This window comes from Ranitomeya variabilis, chromosome 2 (assembly GCF_051348905.1).
Source record: "Ranitomeya variabilis isolate aRanVar5 chromosome 2, aRanVar5.hap1, whole genome shotgun sequence".
Lineage (NCBI taxonomy): Eukaryota > Metazoa > Chordata > Amphibia > Anura > Dendrobatidae > Ranitomeya > Ranitomeya variabilis.
This window is the reverse complement of record NC_135233.1, coordinates 755,466,394-755,487,747: the sequence shown is the minus strand read 5'-3', so window position 1 is coordinate 755,487,747 and position 21,354 is coordinate 755,466,394. Positions and strand designations below refer to the sequence as shown.

General features: G+C 47.2%; 1 protein-coding gene across 3 annotated transcripts in view; it reads right to left on the bottom strand.

The window, feature by feature from the left end:
* FBXL4 (F-box and leucine rich repeat protein 4) overlaps nt 1-21,354 on the bottom strand; it is an 85,803-nt gene that overhangs the window by 45,895 nt on the left and 18,554 nt on the right. The window contains exon 1 of one of the 3 annotated variants that reach the window (XM_077289675.1): nt 15,325-15,460. The exons of 1 other annotated variant lie outside the window; for it this stretch is intronic. The gene's annotated coding sequence lies outside the window, so the exon portion shown is untranslated. Of the gene's footprint in view, nt 1-15,218; nt 15,461-21,354 lie in introns of those variants that run through there. One more of the 3 variants, XM_077289678.1, reaches the window with a different exon arrangement.

The following is a 21,354-nucleotide window of genomic DNA, read 5'->3' as shown; positions in this document are numbered from 1 at the left end:
CAATCTGAGCTAGCTCCAGTCGCACTGGTTAGACTCCAATACAATGTGTGTATGGAGCAGGCTCAGCTCCTGAGCCAGTGGGCAGCCCAGATACAGTTGGACAGCGATACCTGGTTATATTTCCCATAACATCATAAAACAAAACCCAAAAGATAATGGCAAAATTGCTAATTTTTCCAATTTCGGCCCTCTAGAATTTCTTTCACATTGTTCAGGACATTTTGGTAAAATAAATTGAATTTTGCCATTCCAAACTACAGCTCCTCCCACAAAAAAACACAGCTCCTCCCACAAAAAAACAATCCCTCATATGGCTATGCTGAAGGAAAGATAAAGCATAAAAAGATGCGCACCACTGCTGTATTCATTCTCTAAGGGACTGGAAACAGCCATAGAGAATGGCAGTCCCGTAGAGAATGCATCATGCTCTGCAGCAGCTCTATTCACACAGGGCATTTCAGAGCTAGAGTTTGCATCAATCCATAAGTTATTACCTATCCTTGATATGTGAAAATGTTTAAAGGGGTTATTCGGGAATTTTGTGTTTGTTTGTTTTTCCCAATAGGGCTAAGAACTTACCGGCGGGTAATTGCTAACTACCTGCCTGATCTGCCAGGTGACAATCTCTTCCGGCTCAGGTAGTAATTCTCCTGCTTCCTGTGATGCCACGTTGACAGAGCAGCTCTTTTGCTTCCATTCTATTTTGTTGACATCATGCTGACTGACAACCGGCTCCTCGCAGATAGGCAGCAGGAAGCCGGCCATCAATCAGCATTTCGTCAGCAGCTGTGATGCCCCATCAACAGAGCAAGGCGAAAGAAAAAGAGCTGCTCTGTCCACGTGACGTCACAGGAAGCAGGAGAATCACTGCCTAAGTTGGAAGAGATCATTGCAAGGCAGACAGTTAGCAACTACCTGCCAGTAAGTTTTTATCCCCATTGAGGAAAAAAAGTCCTAGATAACCAACCCCTTTAATGGGAATTACATGTTTGTTTCCCCCTCCTCACCAAGGTGGCAGGGGATCTCACCCCTCCCAGTACCTTCTTATTTTTAGGTGCTGTTTTAAGCCCCCCTACTCAGTTTTACCGCAGTCCTAGCAGAGAGCAGGTGGGATCTCCGTGGCCACTCAGGCTCATTGCGCCTGAAGGTTCTCACTTTTGAAAGTTTGCACTTTCTGGGGGGGTTCAACACATTTGTTTTTTTGATCATTTCTTGAATGAACAATGCAAAGTTTGTGGATATTTCATAGAAACAAGTAGCATTTTCTTAGAAATGGCCTCTCGGACACATTGTACCCATACACGTAATAATAATCACTGATACAATATTTGACAACCTTGCTTTTTTCTCTGCCAATGTGTTCCTTCTGCTGAACTTTTAACTTCTGAATCTGAGTGAATATGATTCCAGTAGCATCCAAGTGTCTTACAATTAATTTTTTTCTGAATTTTAATGTTTAGTAATAGTTATGTCCTGAAAACTGGAGGCTGTTTGGCAGTAGTAGTGAAATTTGGAACTTTTTGTTTTATTACATTTATGGTTATTAAAGTCGTAGTTACTCACCGATAACGGTGTTTCTCAGAGCCCATGACAGCACTACCAGAGAGAGGGAATCCGCCCTTCAGGGACAGGAAACCTACAGGATAAAAAGGGCGGTACCTCTCTCCTGCCTCAGTTTAGTTTACAGAGCATCAGAGGTCCTCCAGGTTAGTGATAACAAGAAATACACATATTTTAGCAAAATACTTATGAAGATTACACCGTGTCTAAATCAAACACACACTTCGTATAATAAAGTGCTCACCGCACACGTGATAAGGGGGGGAATAAGCAGGTGCTGTCATGGGCTCTGAGAAACACCGTTATCGGTGAGTAACTACGACTTTCTCAGTCGCCCATGACAGCACTACCAGAGAGAATTGCAGAGATTATTGCTTTAGGGGGGGACCACAGCCTGCAAGACCCTTCTTCCGAAGGTTAAGTCCGACGAAGAGGCTAAGTCTAAGCGATAGTGCCTAAAGAAGGTTGAAGGTGTTGACCAGGTGGCCGCTTTACAGATTTTATCTATTGGTACCTCCGACCTTTCGGCCCAGGAGGTCGCCATAGCCCTTGTAGAGTGTGCCTTGAGTCCTTCAGGAACTGCATTTCCCGTGGACGAGTATGCCAAGGCTATCGCATCAGTAACCCAACGAGCTATAGTGCCTTTGGAGGCTTTGAGTCCTTTCCTAGGTCCCTGAAAGCAGACAAAAAGACAGCCTTCCTTCCTACACTGACGGGAGGATTCTAGGTAGTGTATTAGACACCTTCTCACATCTAAGGTGTGGAATTTTTCCTCTTTTTGATTTTTCGGGTTTGGACAGAAGGAAGGAAGGATTATTTCCTGGGATCTATGGAAATTGGAAGCAACTTTGGGTAGATAAGCAGGGTCTGTTCTTAATATTACCCTATCCTCCATGATTTGTGTGAAGGGAGGGTTCGCAGATAGAGCCTGAAGGTCACTAATCCTACGGGCAGATGTTAGGGCTGTAAGAAGGGCCGTTTTGAGGGATAAGATTTTAAGTGGTATCGAATCTATGGGTTCAAACGGGGATTCTGTCAGAGCTGATAGTACTAAATTTAAGTCCCAAGATGGAGGGTTTCTGATTTTTATTGGCCTAGACCGTACAGCGGCTTTAATGAACCTTGCTATCCATGGGTTAGTGGCAATACTATCATTGTATAACGCCCCTAAGGCCGCTACTTGCACCTTTAAGGTGCTCACCGATAGGCCCATATCCAAACCTTTCTGTAGGAACTCTAATATTTTGACCACTGGAACCCCATCTTGTAGTCTTACCCCGGAGGTGGACAGAAACTTTTTCCAAGTTTTACCATAGATTTTAGTTGTTATTGTTTTCCTACTTTTTAATAGCGTGGAGACTAAATTATCTGAGAATCCCCTTGCCCTTAGCAGTGACCTTTCAAGTTCCACGCTGTCAAGTGTAGATTTGCCGACTGAGGGTGGAACACCGGCCCCTGTGATAAGAGGTCCGGAAGATCCGGAAGGACCCAGGGATCTGTGACCGATAGGATTCTCAGCCAGGAAAACCAGGCCCTTTTGGGCCAGAAGGGGGCTATTAGAATGATACTCGCCCTGTCCTGTCTTATCTTCCGTAGGACTGCCGGTATAAGTATATAAGGGGGAAAGGCATATGTCAGACCGTGAGTCCAGGGAATCGAGAATGCATCCAGTGCTCGGGGGTTCCCTCTGTGGTTTAGAGAACAAAACTGTTTTACTTTTCTGTTCTCTATACTGGCGAAGAGGTCTATTACTGGTACCCCCCAGATTTTTGTGATCTGATCGAAGACCCTTTGGTTCAGAGCCCATTCCCCCTGTTTCAGCTGGGTACGGCTTAGGAAGTCTGCCTTTTTGTTCACTACGCCTCTTATGTGTAACGCCGAGAGGGATAGGAAGTGATGTTCGGCTAAGGTGAAGATTTGGGAAGTAGTTTCCATCAGGGCTTGGGATCTGGTCCCCCCCTGGTGGTTCAGGTAGGCCACTACTACTTGATTGTCCGAGAAAACCCGGACATGTTGTCCCCGTAGTTTGGGAAGAAAAACTGACAGAGCATGGCTCACTGCGCAAAGTTCTTTTTGATTTGAAGATACCTGGTATTCTCGATCTGTCCAGACCCCCTGAGTAACACTGTTTCCCAGGTGAGCTCCCCACCCTGTGGGACTGGCATCCGTGGTAACTACTTGATGTACATCTATCACCCACGGAACCCCCTTTGATAGATTGTTGGAATCTAGCCACCAGTCTAGGGAACGAATAGTGTCTGAACTTAGAGTCATGCGACCTTCCAGGCATCCCCTCAGTGTAACCTGATTTTTCAGGACATCCCACTAGAGGTCTCTCGTGTGGATCTGAGCCCACTGTACTGCCGGGAGACAAGCAGAAAGGGACCCTAGCAGTGACATAGCTCCTCTTAAGGTCATATGAGGGTTTGAGCGAGCTCCGGACACAATGCTTAGTATTTTTTGTTTCTTCAGGTCTGGAAGGCGACATTCCTGTAAAACCGAGTCCAGAGTTAGGCCCAGAAACTCCTGCACCATGGTCGGTTCCAGTTTTGACTTCTGGAGATTTAGGAGCCAACCTAATTCTGTTAGAGTTTTTATCACTCTGCTGCATTGTTGGCGACAATGTTGGGCTGAGTTGCTGACAATCAGGAAGTCGTCTAGGTATGGTATTATAATAACATCTTCCTCCCTTATGTGGGCCATCATTTCTGCTACCACCTCGGTAAAAACACGGGGCGCTACCGAAATGCCAAACGGGAGGGCCTTGTACTGGTATTCTTTCACTACTCCCTCCATGACTACTGCTAGTCTGAGGTATTTCTGTGAGTTTTTGTGGATGGGGACGTGATAGTACGCGTCGCTGAGATCCAACACTACCATGAAACAATTTGAAACAGGTTTTTTATTGTAGATCTTATCGATTCCATTTTGAATGTTTGATTCTTTACATAACTGTTTAATCTCCGTAGATTTATTATTGTGCGGAAGGAACCGTCCGGCTTTGGAATCAGAAACAGTGGGGAAAAGAATCCTTTCCCTCTTTCCGGTAATGGAACTTCTCGGATCACATCTTTGGTTATGAGTTTTGAGATTTCTAGTTCCAAGGCCTGTTGTTGCCGCCATGAAGGTTTCAATGGAGTGACCACATAGTGTTGGGGAGGAAGGGTGGTAAAGTTTATTTGAAGTCCCATTTTTATTAGGTTTAACATCCAAGTACTGGAAGAGATTTTTTCCCAGACCGGAAGGTATTGAGACAGTCTCCCTCCCACCCTGGGGGAGGTGTCACTTAAGGGTTTTTTTATTTCTGGGGGAGTTGCCAAAGAGGAAGCCCCTGTCTCCATTTCTCCCCTCCTCCCACCTGTTCTGTTCTCTAGGAGGGCGTCTGCGGAAAAATTTCCTGTTCCGAAAAGGCCGCCTAACGTATGGTGCGGCCAGGTTAGGGAACCCCTTCTTCTTATCCCCTTCTTTTTGTAAAATGTCATCTAGGGTTTCCCCAAACAGAAATTTTCCCTCACATGGGATTGAACAAAGTTTTTGTTTTGTCTGTAGATCGCCTGGCCAGTTTTTCAGCCACAGCGTTCTACGAGCTGCATTGGACAGGGCTGCCGATTTTGAAGTCAGTTTGATAGAGTCCGCCGAAGAGTCGGCCAAGAAGGCTGCCGCCCCCCTAATCATGGGAATTGATTCGATGATTTTTTGTCGGGATACTCCATCCCTTAACTGTTTCTCCAGATTGTCTATCCAAATCATTAGAGATCTGGAAGTACATGCGGCCGCTATGGCGGGTCTTAAACATCCCCCTGCTGACTCCCAGGCCCCTTTTAGGAAGGTGTCGGCTCTTTTATCAAGGGGGTCTTTTAGCGTACCCATGTCCTCAAAGGGCAGTGAAAATTTCTTTGACGCTTTAGCTGCTGCCACGTCAAGTTTAGGGGCTTTGTCCCATGCTGTAGAATCATCTTCCGCAAAAGGATATTTCCTTTTAAGGGAGGGTACAGATGAATTTTTTCTTTCTGGCTTTTCCCACTCCTTTTTAATCAGGGCCTGCACGTTTTCGTTAAGTGGAAAAACTCTGCGTTTTTTCTGGCCCAGGCCGCCAAACATAATGTCCTGTACCGTTTTGTCAGGACGTGGGTCTAGGACCCCCATTGTAGATCTTACAGTTTTTACGAGGGCATCTATTTCATCTAAGGGGAAGCAGTGGCGGCCTCCACTCTCAGAGTCTGAGGAGGAACCTTTCTTGTCTGACACATCCTCATTAGAGCTATAAGGATCGGAGTGAGAAAGGGGGACAGGTGTTCTCTCCTTAACCCCCTCCCCTTTAAGGGATTTAAACACTGTTTCTACCTCTGATCTTATTACTGAACGTAATTCAGAGGCAAAACTAGGGGTTTCTTCACAAAGGACTTGTCCTATACAGGAACCGCATAATTTCTTATCCCAGTTCTGTAACAGGGGTTCTCCACATAAGGGACAGTCTCTATGTTTAGTTTTCTCCGTTTTTTTTCTTGCCTAAAAAATAAACGGAAAAGGGGACCCTATTACTTGGTGAACTTTCACGAAGATCACTCACCCATCTTGCGCAGCTACAGGTACCAGCTCTGGAGGAGGTACGGGATCTTGTATGAGACCCGAAGTAGAAGGTGTCGGCTGGCTGGAGATATTGGAGGTTTTACTCTGCGGCGTGGAATGGCTCCTGGAGCGGGTACTTCGGGTGCCTGCAGAGGTCCTTCCGCCCGACTTGCGCTGGTGGTGACGCTGTTGTTGCTGCGGTGGTGGCTGTAAGGGCTGCGCCGGCTGGAGCTGCTGATCGCTGTCCGCCATAGTGGGACTGCATGCAGCAAAGGGCGCTCTCACAGCGGCGTTTTAAATAGTGCGCCGATCACCCCTCCTCCAGGCTGCGTTGCAGGGTAGCGCTGGTCCCCAGTGCGCATGCGCACTCCCCGGGACCCGGAAGTAGACAGCGTCTATATCCGGTGCGGCGGCCATCTTGGTGCTCTCACACACCAGGTCGTCGCTCCGGACCAGGCCTCTCTGCAGAGGCACGCCTGGTCCCTAAAGCCCCTACCCCAATCCGGGGAGGCAGCCGCGCTCCCCTCCGCCCGCTCTGCAGCCCCATCGGACCCAGAAGCGGCGGCGTCGGACACCGAGCCAGCGGTGACAGAGGCCTCCCCACCGTCATACCTCCACTGGTCGGCTCCGGATACAGGTACCAATCCTGAGGGTTCCCCTGTCAGGGACAGGAAACAAAACTGAGGCAGGAGAGAGGTACCGCCCTTTTTATCCTGTAGGTTTCCTGTCCCTGAAGGGCGGATTCCCTCTCTCTGGTAGTGCTGTCATGGGCGACTGAGAAATGTATCTTTTGCATCTGATTTTGTGTACTCTTTTAATACACCCTGATTAATTTTAGAGCCCAGAAATTGAGATAATTAGATATTATAGGTGGTTTTCTCACCTGTGGCGGAGGGTTAAAGGTGGCTCTGATACAAGTGTAGTTTTTTTTATGTGGCAAAGCAATAAGTGGATGCAGCATGAAAAAATAAAATTGCCCCTTCATGTTTCCCATTGTTTTGTAATCGTCCCCAGGCTCAACAAAACACTACATGTGCGGTTCCAGCCAAAGGATGAATACGGCCATCTGTACAATTGTGCTCAAAGTTTACATACCCCGGTAGAATTTTTACTTTCTTGGCCTTTTTTCAGAGAATATGAATGATAACACCAAAACTTTTCTCCACTCATGGTTAGTGGTTGGGTGAAGCCATTTATTGTCAAACTACTGTGTTTTCTCTTTTTAAATCATAATGACAATCCAAAACATCCAAGTGACCCTGATCAAAAGGTCCCATACCCCATTTCTTAATACTGTGTATTGCCCCCTCTAACATCAATGACAGCTTGAAGTCTTTTGTGGTAGTTGTGGATGAGGTTCTTTATTTTCTCAGATGGTAACGCTGCCCACTCTTCTTGGTCAAACGCCTCCAGTTCCTGTAAATTCCTGGGCTGTCTAGCATGAACTGCGGGCTTGAGATCTCCACAGAGGCTCACAATCAATTTTGCTACACAGTCCATGGGACAAAACGCAGTATACCTTTGTTTTGCACATGAGACAGGCCTAGTTTTAACCCCTTAGTGACAGAGCCAATTTGGTACTTAATGACCAAGCCAATTTTTACAATTCTGACCACTGTCACTTTATGAGGTTATAACTCTGGAACGCTTTAACAGATCACGCTGATTCTGAGACTGTTTTTCGTGACATATTGTATGTCATGATAGTGGTAAAATGTCTTGATATTACCTGCGTTTGTTTGTGAAGAAAACAGAAATTTGGCAAAAATGTTGAACATTTTGCAATTTTCCAACTTTGAATTTTTATGCCCTTAAATCACAGAGATATATCACACAAAATAGTTAATAAATAACATTTCCCACATGTCTACTTTACATCAGCACAATTTTGGAAACAAATTTTTTTTTGTTAGGAAGTTATAAGGCTGTTTGCACACGTTGCAGATTTTTCGTGTTTTTCGCTATAAAAACGCGAAAAAAACCACATACGTTATGCATCCAATCATTTAGAATGCATTCCGCAATTTTTGTGCACATGATGCAGTTTTTTTCCGCGAAAAAAACGCATCGCGGTAAAAAACGCAGCATGTTCATTAATTTTGCGGATTTCCCACTATATTATTGCATTGGGAACCTCCGGAAAAATCCGCAAAAAAAAAACGCACCAAAAACACGGTAAAAACGCAGTAAAAAACGCGCAAAAAATGCATGCGGATATCTTGCAGAAAATGTCCAGTTTTGCTCAGGAAATTTCTGCAAGAAATCCTGAACGTGTGCACATAGCCTAAGGGTTAAAAGTTGACCAGTGATTTCTCATTTTTACAACAAAATTTACAAAACCATTTTTTTTAGGGACCATATCACATTTAAAGTCACTTTGAGGGGTGTTCATGACAGAAAATACCCAAGTGTGACACCATTCTAAAAACTACACCCCTCAAGGTGCTCAAAACCACATTCAAGAATTGTATTAACCCTTTATGTGATTCACAGGAAGTGAAGCAATGTGGAAGGAAAAAATTAACATTTAACTTTCTTTTTTACAAACATTTTACTTCAGAACCAATTTTTTTTATTTTCACAAGTGTAAAAAAGAGAAACTGTAACCACAAAATTTGTTGTGCAATTTCTCCTGAACATGCCGATACCCCATATGCGGGGGAAAACTACTGTTTGGGCGCACGGCAGATCTTGGAACAGAACAGAGTACTGTTTCACTTTTTCAATGCAGAATTGGCTGGAATTGAGATCAGACCCCATGTTTTGTTTGGAGAGCCCCTGATGTGCCTAAACAATGGAACCCCCCACAAGTGACACCATTTTGGAAAGTAGACCCCTTAACGAACTTATCTAGATGTGTGGTGAGCACTTTGAACCCCCAAGTGCTTCACAGAAGTCTATAACGTAGAGCCGTTAAAATAAAAAAATCAAATTTTTTCCACAAAATGATCTTTTCGTCCCCAAATTTTTATTGTCACAAGGGTAACAGGAGAAATTAGGCCCCAAAAGGTGTTGTGCAATTTTTTTCCTGAGTACGCCGATACACTATATGTGGGGGGGGGACCAATGTTTGGGCACACAGCGGGGCAGGGAAGGGAAGTAGTGACGTTTTAAAATGCATACTTTGATGGAATGGTCTGGGGTCGTCTTGTTGCATTTGCAGGGCCCCTGATGTACCTAAACAGTATAAACCCGCCATAAGTGACCCCATTTTGGAAACTAGACCCCCCCAAGGAGCTTATCTAGATGTGTGGTGAGCACTATGAACCTCCAAGTGCTTCACATAACGTAGAGCCGTGAAAATAGAAAAAAGTATTTTTTCCACAAACATGATCTTTTCACCCCAAAATTTTTACTTTCACAAGGGTAACAGGAGAAATTGGACCATGAAAGCTGTTGTTCAATTTGTCCTGAGTACTTTGATAGCCCATATGTGTGGGGGAACACTGTTTGGGCGCGTAACAGAGCTCGGAAGGGAAGGAGCGCCATTTTGGAATGTAGAATTTGATGGAATGGTCTGCGGGCGTCATGTTGTGTTTGCAGAGCCCCTGATGTGCCTAAAAAGTAGAAACACCCCTCAAGTGACCCCATTTTGGAAACTAGACCCCCCAAGAAGCTTATCTAGATGTGTGGTGAGCACTTTGAACGCCCAAGTGCTTCACAGAAGTTTATAACGCAGAGCTGTGAAAATAAAAAATCTCTTTTTTTTTTTCCACAAAAATTATTTTTTAGCCCCCAATTTTTTTTATTTTCCCAAGGGTAGCAAGAGAAACTGGACCCCAAAAGTTGTTGTCCAATTTGTCCTGAGTACACTGAAGCCCCATATGTGGGGGTAAACCACTGTTTGGGTGCACGGCAGAGCTCAGAAGGGAGGGAGCACCATTTGACTTTTTCAACACAAAATTGGCTGGAATCAATGGTGGAGCCATGTCGTGTTTGGAGACCCCCTGATGTACCTAAACAGTGGAAACCCCCAATTCTAACTCCAACCCTAACTCCAACACACCCCTATCCCTAATCCCAACCCTAACCATAACTCTAATCATACCCCTAACCACAACCCTAACCACAACACACCCCTAACCCTAATCCCAACCCTATCCACAAACCTAACCCTAATCCCAACACACCCATTACCCTAATCCCAACCCTAACCCTAATCCCAAACCATAACCCTAATCCCAAACCTAACCGTAATCCCAACCCTAAACCTAACCATAACCCTAATCCCAAATCTAACCCTAATCCCAAACCTAAGGATTCTTTTACACTTACCGGGTTTTTTGCAGCCCATTATTGCGGGCTGTATTGCCACAATGTTCACGGTCCGCTGCAATAACGGACAGCAAAAAACTTGCGTTTCACCGTTTTTCGGGTTAGCAATACTATGGCAAAAGTATTGGGAAAAAAAACGGCGGTCCGCAAAACTGGAAGTCCCGTTGCACTGCAAAAACAATCTTCCGTTGTTTTTGCGGCCCCATTGAATTACAATGGGGGCCGTGTCCGTAAGCCGCGAAAAATATCGAGCAGGCTTGATATTTTTTCACAGCCATAAATACGGCCCACACGGCCATACGGCGCTCTGTGGAATTACTGCGGACCGTTTTTGTAGCCCCATAGAAACTATTGGGACCGCAAAAACGGGACGCAAAACCACGGTAAGTGTAAAAGAAGCCTTACCCTAATCCTAACCCTCATTTTAGCCCTAACCCTAATTTTAGCCCCAACCCTAACCCTAATGGGAAAATGGAAATATATTTTCTTTATTATATTATTTTTCCCTAACTAAGGGGGTGATCAAGGGGGGGTTTATTTACTATTTTTTTTATTTTGATCACTGTGATAGGGTTTATCAGTGACCAAAATGAACCAATAGGAAAAATCTTCCTATTGTTGCTAAGTGCCGGCCAGCAGATCTCGGTGGGCGCACTGCATATGCGCCAGCCATTTTTTTCCCTGATCAAGATGGCGGCGCCCACTGGAGGAAGCAGGAGGGCCGAGGAACACCGGGAGGCACTGGTAAGTATGGGGGGGGATCACATCAAAGAGAGACATTTACTGGCACATAGGACTTTTTTTTTGCAGCCGCCGCTACACGGTTAGTAGCAGCGATCGCAAAACCGGGGTTGGTAAAAACCGACCCCAATTATGTTCTCTGGGGTCTCGGCTACCGCCGGCAGCCCAGACTCCAAGATCTGCTGGGTACCGGCCAGCAGATCTTGGCGGGTGCACTACGCATGCGCCCGCCATTTTTTTTCCAGGGAAAAGATGCCGGCGCCCATGGGGGGGGGGGGGGTGAGGCCAAGGAGTACCGGGGGGGGATCGGAGACCCTATTTCTCTCTCCTCTGATGTGCAATCACATCAGAGGAGAGAGAAATTAGCTGGCACATATGACTTTTTTTTTTTTTTTTTTTTTTTTGCGGCTGCCGCTACACGGTTAGTAGCGGCGATTGCAAAAAAGGGGTTGGTAAAAACCGAGCCCAATTATGTTCTCTGGGGTCTCGGCTACAGCCGGCAGCTGAGACTCCGAGATCTGCTGGGTACCGGCCGGCAGATGTCGGCGGGCGCACTACGCATGCGCCCGCCATTTCTTTTTCCGGGAAAAGATGCCAGCGCCCATGGGGGGGGGGGGGGCAGGAGGCCGAGGAGTACCGGGAGGTACCGGAGACCCCATTTCTCTCTCCTCTGATGTGCAATCACATCAAAGGAGAAAGAAATTAAATGGCACATCAGACTTTTTATTCTTGCGGTCACCGGTAAACGGTTAATAACGGCGATCGCAAAACCGGGGTCGGTAAAAACTGACCCCAATTATGTTCTCTGGGGTCTCAGCTAACTTCGGCTGCCGAGACTGCGAGATCTGCCGGTAGATCTCGGTGGGTGCACTATGCATGCACCCATTTTTTTTTCTGGGAAAAGATGCCAGATCCCATGGGGAGCAGGAGGCCGAGGAGCACCAGGAGGTACCGGGGGGAATCAGGGACCCTTTCTCTCTCCTCTGATGTGCAATCACATCAGAGAGAGAAATTAAATGGCACATCGGACTTTTTATTTTTTGTGGGCGCGGATAAACTGTTAATACCGGCGATCGCAAAATCGGGGTGGGTAAAAACCAACCCGAATCATGTTCTCTGGGGTCTCGGCTACCCCCGGCAGCCGAGACCCCGGAGAAAATCCAACTCTGGGGGACACTATACACTTTTTCCACAGCGCCGTTAAGAGGCGTATCGGCGGTCGTTAAGGGGTTAAAGCACCATTCCAGCATTTTTTCACCGCTGGAGGAGTGCTTAAAATCCAAGTCCCCTGCCCCTTCTCCGATACACAGCTTCCGGCGTTTTCATCTGTTTTCGCCAGCGCTGCGGTCAGTTTCCCGCAGTGTGACCTGCAGGTGGTTCCAATGCTTCATGTAGCGAATCGGAGGTCACTAATCAATGTACATCTTCTATGAGAGCTTCGTTGTGACTCTCATAGACTTGCAATGAGAGCCTGTGACGTAGCTTCTGACTTCCGGCCAGTCAGAAGCTTCGCTCACAGGATGGTGCTGCATGACCGGAGCGGTGCCGAAAAATGGTGAAGACGCTGGAGAACGAGTATATAACCAGAGACTTGCGCTTAAAGCACCATTCCAACACTGGAATGGTGCTTTAATAGCAGATAGTTCAGTTAGCCATTTGCAAAACGGAAGACTGCACAAAGCTGCAAGTTGACCAATGTTTACACAGGATGATGCAATGCAGAGAACAATGATTTTTGTAAGCCTCCTTAAAGATCATTTCACCATTGTTTTGCTCATTCATAAAGTAATCGGAAGCCCATTTTGCTAAATAAAAGACCCGCCAAACATTAAGCATTATTGTGTGCAAAGTTTTGAAAAGTTGCATAGTATTGGCACAACTGGAAGTTATGTGTCTTGAAGTTCTCATACCATGGGTGTAGCTGGTGGGACAGGGGTGTAGGCACTAATGCTTGTTAAATTTATGGCAAGCGGTGTTGTTACCGCAAAGCCTCGAGTAGGATTTATGATGAGGTGTACACCACTCTTTAGTAACTCCTGAATCACAAAGAGGCATATGGCTCTTCCATTTCCATAATAGAAATCTACACACTAAGCAACATAATAACTAAAAAGAGTCTGTTACTTCCAAAATGCATTTTAAACAAGCTACACCATGATATAGGGGACTTAACACCTATAAAAAGCATATTAACACTGTATCTGTGTGCACCTTTGAGATGCCCAAGGTTTTGGTACACGTGCCCTCATATTGCATTTAGGGGGTTTGCCTGTTCATCAGCTGACTTTAGGCAGTGCTTGGTCTGGGAAGGCACTCAGGCACTGGACCAGAAAAAGATTTAATGCTAATAATTTTTATACAGCTTGTTCTTCCTTAATCAGTATTTGAATTCTTCCGGTAATACGATTTTGATGCACAGGGGCCAGACTGCGCACTGGGACTTCTCCTCCCGGTCTGTGATTCCTTGGCCCCCCTCCTGCCTCCGGTCTGTGACTCCCCGACCCTTCCGCCTGCCTCAGGTCTGTGACTCCCAAGCCCCTCCGCCTGCCTCCGGTCTGTGACTCCCCGGCCCTCACGCCTGCTTCCGGTCTGTGACTCCCCGGCCCCTCCGCCTGCCTCCGGTCTGTGACTCCCCGGCCCCTCCGCCTGCCGCCGGTCTGTGACTCCCCGGCCCCCTACGCCTGCCTCCGGTCTGTGACTCCCCGGCCCTTCCGCCTGCCTCCGGTCTGTGACTCCCCGGCCCCTCCGCCTGCCTCCGGTCTGTGACTCCCCGGCCCCTCCGCCTGCCTCCGGTCTGTGACTCCCCGGCCCCTCCGCCTGCCTCCGGTCTGTGACTCCCCGGCCCCTCCGCCTGCCTCCGGTCTGTGACTCCCCGGCCCCTCCGCCTGCCTCCGGTCTGTGACTCCCCGGCCCCTCCGCCTGCCTCCGGTCTGTGACTCCCCGGCCCCTCCGCCTGCCTCCGGTCTGTGACTCCCCGGCCCCTCCGCCTGCCTCCGGTCTGTGACTCCCCGGCCCCTCCGCCTGCCTCCGGTCTGTGACTCCCCGGCCCCTCCGCCTGCCTCCGGTCTGTGACTCCCCGGCCCCTCCCCCTGCCTCCGGTCTGTGACTCCCCGGCCCCTCCCCCTGCCTCCGGTCTGTGACTCCCCGGCCCCTCCGCCTGCCTCCGGTCTGTGACTCCCCGGCCCCTCCGCCTGCCTCCGGTCTGTGACTCCCCGGCCCCTCCGCCTGCCTCCGGTCTGTGACTCCCCGGCCCCTCCGCCTGCCTCCGGTCTGTGACTCCCCGGCCCCTCCGCCTGCCTCCGGTCTGTGACTCCCCGGCCCCTCCGCCTGCCTCCGGTCTGTGACTCCCCGGCCCCTCCGCCTGCCTCCGGTCTGTGACTCCCCGGCCCCTCCGCCTGCCTCCGGTCTGTGACTCCCCGGCCCCTCCGCCTGCCTCCGGTCTGTGACTCCCCAGCCTCTCCGCCTGCCTCCGGTCTGTGATTCCCAGGCCCCTCCGCCTGCCTCCGGTCTGTGCTTCCTCAGACCCTCCACCTGCCTCCGGAGGCAGGGGGAGGGGTCAGAGAATCAGAGTGGAGAAGACTCCGTGTACAGTCCGGCCCCTGTGCACCAAAATCTAATTAGCAGACACCTTCTATGGTGATTAACGAAGAACACTGCGGAGGTCTTCACTAGAGGTATCAATTTCATCTGTGCTACAGCTATTGCTGTGCATTACAAAATCATGCTGACAGGGTCTCTTTAAATATTTACACAAAATTAGAAAACCGATTTGAGCTTTATTTAGAAAAACAATTATTTCCGTATTAGGTGACCCCATAGTGTCAGGAGCGGGGGCAATCACTGCGTCTGCTGCCAACACTAGGAAGAAGCATCCCTATGGGAAACCCTATATGAGACCACTAGTACCACGGGCCAGTCCTCTGCCCAGCATGACCCATGGCAGCAGCCATCACCCCTCCTGTGCCCAGACCCTGGGGGCACCACACACAGCAGTGGGTGTATGGGGGAGGGAAGCAGGCGGCACGTGACACCCCCCTGCAGGAACGCTAATCACTGGGTCACTGCACGCACACCTGGGGGCGACGTACGAGAATGCAGAGGGAGCCACAGACGGCTGCAGGCCAAGAGCAGCGAGTCTCCCCACCGACACATACACACGGCACGGAGCCCACGCGTTACCTTCCAGCAGTACCGAGCCAGCCGGTGCGGTATGGAGCTGCTGAGTAACGGCACAGGACACCGGCTACCGGAAGAGGGCTAGCTGCTAACCAGAGCAAAACATTTCCCTGACCCGCCCACTCCACTCCCCAGCAACCAATCACTGTGCAGACTACGGAGCACCTGCACAAATACGGGGTTTGTGATAGGCGTGACTGGATTCCAAGAGGAACGTTGTGATTGGTCACTCCTGGAAGCACGTGATGTGTAATGTGTAGGCGTGGCCGCTGTCAGTATGTGCCACTGCCTGTGGCTGTCGGCTCGGCTGAGTTGTCAGCAGCCGTTGCCGCTCCCGGTCGCGGTGTGTGCAGCGCTCGGCCGCTTCTGTACTGACAGCTTCACCATGTCACCACACTCCGGTGTTCTTCCCCGGGGAATAGACGGTAGATGCAAGCACTGTCCCTCTACACAGCCAGCTGCTGTGTGGACGCACAAACGGGGACATGCAGCCTAAATGCAAAACATAGTGGCCTAACTGTAGCACTCACATAAAGTACAACGTGGTACACACGAAAAGTCCGGAATCGCTGGACTATGTGGAAACTTTCCTGATTGGTTCTGACAGAAACTGACATCTGAATTGAGAAATTGTGCTTTATTCCTGGGGGTTAACACCGCGCTATTCCTGCATGGTGTGAATACCGGCCTTATATTGCATATGTGATGCCTGCTCCTATATAACCACGTGGCGCCCGGGATGGTGTAGATCTACAGGTGTTTAAGGCTCTGTGCACACCATGCGGGTCCGCAGCAGTTTCCCATGAGTTCACAGTACAATGTAAACCTATGGGAAACTGAAAACGCTGTGCCCATGCTGCGGATAAAACCGCGTGGAAACGCAGCGGTTTACATACAGCATGTCAATTCTTTGTGCGGCATCTGCAGCGGTTTTACATCTGCTCCATAATAGAAAACCGCCGGTGTAAAACCGCAGTGGAATCCGCACAAAAACCGCGGTAAATCTGCAGGAAAAACAGTGCTTTTGCCCTGCGGATTTATCAAATCCCGCAATGGACCATTCTACGTGTGCACATACCCTAAGAGGTTAAATTATTCCTAAGTAGAGATGTTCGGGGTTTTTTATTTAAAAATAACAAACACAGTGTATACTCACCTAACCCCTATTCCACTCCACTGAAGCCATGGTCTGTAAACAAGAATAAGGCTGGTTTCACACTTGCGTTTTGATCTGCATGCGTTTTTGAAAAAACGCATGTGGTGAAAAAACGCATGTAAACGCAGCGTTTTTTTGACGCATGCGTTTTTTGTTTTTTTGTTTTTTTTCCCATGAAAAAATCAACTACAAAATCCACTAATAGTAGAATTGGTTAGGGTTAGGGGTAGCTTTTTATTAGAAGAATGTCCTGGTCACCCTAACCCTACCCCTAACCCCTAAACGTAACTGAAATACGTGGCACTGAAATACGTGATACGTGGCACTGAAATACGTGGTACGTGGCACTGAATACGTGGTACGTGGCACTGAAATACGTGGCACTGAATACGTGGTACGTGGCACTGAAATACGTGGCACTTAAATATGTGGCACTGAAATACGTGGCACTTAAATACGTGGCACTTAAATATGTGGCACTTAAATACGTGGCACTGAAATACGTGATACGTGGCACTGAAATACGTGGTACGTGGCACTGAATACGTGGTACGTGGCACTGAAATACGTGGCACTGAAATACTTGGCACTGAAATACGTGGCACTTAAATATGTGGCACTGAAATACGTGATACGTGGCACTGAAATACTTGGCACTGAAATACGTGGCACTTAAATATGTGGCACTGAAATACGTGATACGTGGCACTGAAATACGTGATATGTGGCACTGAAATACGTTGTACTGAAATACGTGATACGTGGCACTGAAATACGTGGCATTGAAATACGTGGCACTGAAATAAGTGGCACTTAAATACGTGGCACTGACTGTCAGAAAATGTTCATTAAACGGTTAGGGGTGAGGTTAGGAGTAGAGTTAGGGTTAGGGTTTGGATCCCTTTATCACCTTGATGGTGGTGGGTGGCTTTTCAGTCTGTTTTCTGGGTTTTTTCTATAAAAACGCATGCGTTTTTAACGCAAACAAACGCATGTGCTTAAAAACGCATGCGTTTACATAGACAGCAATGCATTTTTTTTTGCCGCGAAAAAACGCATGCGTTTTTTTGCGGCAAAAAAAAAACGCGCAAAAAATACTACAGGTTGCATTTTTGAAAAAGAACGCATGCAGAAAAAAAACGCATGCGTTTGAAAACGCGACCAAACGCGTACAAAAAAACGCATGCGTTTTCAATGTTAAATATAGGGGGAAAAACACATGCGTTTTTGTGCAAAAAACGCTGCAGACAAAAACGCAAGTGTGAAACCAGCCTAAAAAAAACCAACCATATCTGTCACCTGTTGGTCTTTCTGTCCCACGACATAATCCATGTTTGATGATACTACACAGTTTTCAATCTGGACCAAGATGCGACCGCCATGCCTGAGAACCACTGGTGACTGAACTGCGAGCGCAACATCAGTGACTGGCGGTGCTGTCATCGAGGTTACCGCCAGACAGTGAGGCTGCGTACCTAGCTGGGCCAATGAACTGTGGTGACCTCCCTTCAGTGAGATCACTGCTAGCACAGCGAGAAAATGTCTCAGGCTGGAGTCACACTTGGCGTAAGACAATACGCCATGTATTATACGTCCGTACTACGGCCGTAATACGGAGAAATGTTCCCAAAATAGTGATCCGTAGGCAGGGTGTGTCAGCGTATTTTGCGCATGGCATCCTCCGTATGTAATCCGTATGGCATCCGTACTGCGAGATTTTCGCGCAGGCTTGCAAAACTGACATCTAATGGATTTATGTGCTCAAATGTTCGGGAAAACATATATACAGTATATATATATATATATGTCATTGAGACACATATATATATATTCTGTATTTAGATTTCATTCAGCGCGATATCTGTGAACAGCCGGTAATTCAATTGCCGGCTTTTCATGTCTCCTGCACAAACCCGACAGGATATGAGACATGGTTTACATACAGTAAACCATCTCATATCCCCTTTTTTTTTGCATATTCCACACTACTAATGTTAGTAGTGTGTATGTGCAAAATTTCAGCGCTGTAGCTGCTAAAATAAAGGGTTAAATGGCGGAAAACATTGGCGTGGGCTCCCGCGCAATTTTCTCTGCCAGAATGGTAAAGCCAGTGACTGAGGGCAGATAAATAGCATATATTTAGCAGGGCTCGTGCCTGTAATATTAGTTAACCCCTTCAGATGGATTACTTCGTGGGACGAGACGGTTCACCAGAAGGTATGTATCTTGTGCGTTTATTATTTTTCCAAGCGAGGGTGTTCCTGATGGATTGAGAGAACAATAAATTATTACAACAACCGCTGTGTTTATTTCATTAAACTACTTTTAAATCGTGTGTGTGTGTTTTTTAACCCTTTCCAACAATTGGATTAATAATGGATAGGTGTCATAATTGACGCCTCTCCATTATTAATCTGGCTTAATGTCACCTTCCAATAGCAAGGTGGCATTAACCCTTCATTACCCCATATCCCACCGCTACAGGGAGTGGGAAGAGAGTGGCCAAGTGCCAGAATAGGCGCATCTTCCAGATATGCCTTTTCTGGGGTGGCTGGGGGCAGATGTTTGTAGCCACGGGGGGGCCAATAACCATGGACCCTCTCTAGGCTATTAATATCTGCCCTCAGTCACTGGCTTTACCACTCTGGCGGAGAAAATTGTGCGGGAGCCCACGCCAATTTTTTCCACCATTTAACCCTTTATTTCAGCAGCTACAGCGCTGAAATTTTGCACATACACACTACTAACATTAGCATTGTGGAATATGCAAAAAAAAAGGGGATATGAGATGGTTTACTGTATGTAAACCATGTCTCATATCCTGTCGGGTTTGTGCAGGAGAAATGAAAAGCCGGCAATTGAATTACCGACTTTTCACTAACACCGCTGCGTATTTCTCGCAAGTCACACTGCAGGTCCGTGTGGAATCCGTATTTTTCTCGCCACCATAGACTTTCATTGGCGTATTATTTGCGCAATACGCTGACAAACGCAGCATGCTGCGATTTTGTACGGCCGTAGAAAGCCGTATAATACTGAACCGTAATATACGGCTAATAGGAGCAGCCCCATTGAGAAGCATTGTGCCGTATGTAATGCGAGTTTTACGTACGTAGTTTTGGCGCTCTTACGTACGTAAAACATGCATGTGTGACCCCGGCCTCACAGTGAAATCAGGAAGGGGTTTATTTACAATCTGTTTGATTTTGGAAAATTGAAGACTAGATTGAATGGAAACAGATTATATTATTATATACTTACCAGGGCCGGATTTAAGAGGTGGGTGGCCTGGGGCCCATTTTGGAGGGAGGCCCATTTTTCAAGGTGTTGCAATATGTATTGCAAAAACACAAAATGAAACGAACGCAAGTTTATTTACAAAAATCATTTACGCAGAGTAATTCAGGTAAAATCATTCATTTTTTACAATCCAGGCACTTTCCTTGATTTTCGTGCTGCAAAATCACTAATGATGTCAGTAAAGTCCAATTCACGCAGTAGATCTGACTCGATGCTCATGATAGCCAAATTTACAAGTCATTCCTGCTTCATGGATGTCCTTAATCGACTTTCAACTAATTTAAGTTTTGAGAAGGAAGGCTCACCACTGCAGTTTGTTACTATCAAAATTAGATATATCCTTAGAGCTATCTCAATATTTGGGAAAGTGTCCTGCACACCCTTTTCCATGATAGGCTTGTACATGAAAAGTTCAGTGCTGATATCTTTTGGCTCCTCGTCTGTGAATAAATTGGCAAATTACCATGACTCTGCCGCTCTGCGCCAGCCACTGAGATGTAGGACCGTAGCCAGGTCCCTACGCTTTCAATAGTTTCTCTTTTGTTAAATGTTCCTTATCATTAGAAACGGTTCACAGCAAAGAGACGTGTATTTTCCATGTTTTGAGATATGTATCCCTATATTGTGGGAGGCCCCCGCTTGGTGGGTGGCCCAGGGCCCCCCCCTAAATCCAGGCCTGATACTTACCCATACTTGCTTCAGTTTTGCAGCCGGGTGTGGAAAAGTGGCAAAGAATGCACCTCTAGGCAATATTCTCTCTCCAAGTTTTTTCGATTCTTGATCTTTACAAAAAACATGGCTTGCTCATAAAGGTTTTTCCGTTGGGGTCCAAAATGCTATGGAACATGCTTGCAAAGTACTTTTTTCCAATCATCATAACAGTCAGAAATATTATATTAAACAATTCATAAACTGCAATACAAAGAATGTAGTTTATTCTATTGAAAGTGTAGCACCCCAGGTAACCAGTTGTTACAGTGGCATTGCTTTCCTCACAGAGAGAGTGATGTCATGCTTGGAAGTGAAAAGGATCCCTTTAACAGGTATTCAGCACATACAACACCATTCTGACTCCAGGCCAGAAGGGGGAGCTCTACACGTGAATTCAAGGGAGCTGCTTTCTCTGGTCGGAAGGTGGAGTCAGTTGCTAGGATGTTGCTAGGCAGTTGGGGAGAGTTAGTCAGTTGGTGTGAGGATAGTGAGGAATGAGTAAGGAAAGCTGGAGCCATGCAGACGAGTGATTCTGCAGCTCCTGGGAAGGAAAAAGAGAGCAGAGCAAATTGTTAAGAGACTGGAAGGAGGAAGGAGCAAAGGCAAAGTGAAGAGCTGGAGAGAGAAGCTGCTAGTGAGCTTTCTCCACGCTGAGCGCAGATACCGGTAGCCGGAAGACCAAGGTTGTGGGGGTAACTTCATGCCCCACGGCAGAAACCGGTGGACAGCTAGATTTCAGGTTACCTGTCCACCATTAACACCCGAGGACACAGTAGTGGATAGAGCCTGGATTGTGATAGAGATCCTGTAAAAAGGCTCGAGTTACCTGTCGTACAGGTTAGTGTCCTACTTAAAAGGGGACAGAG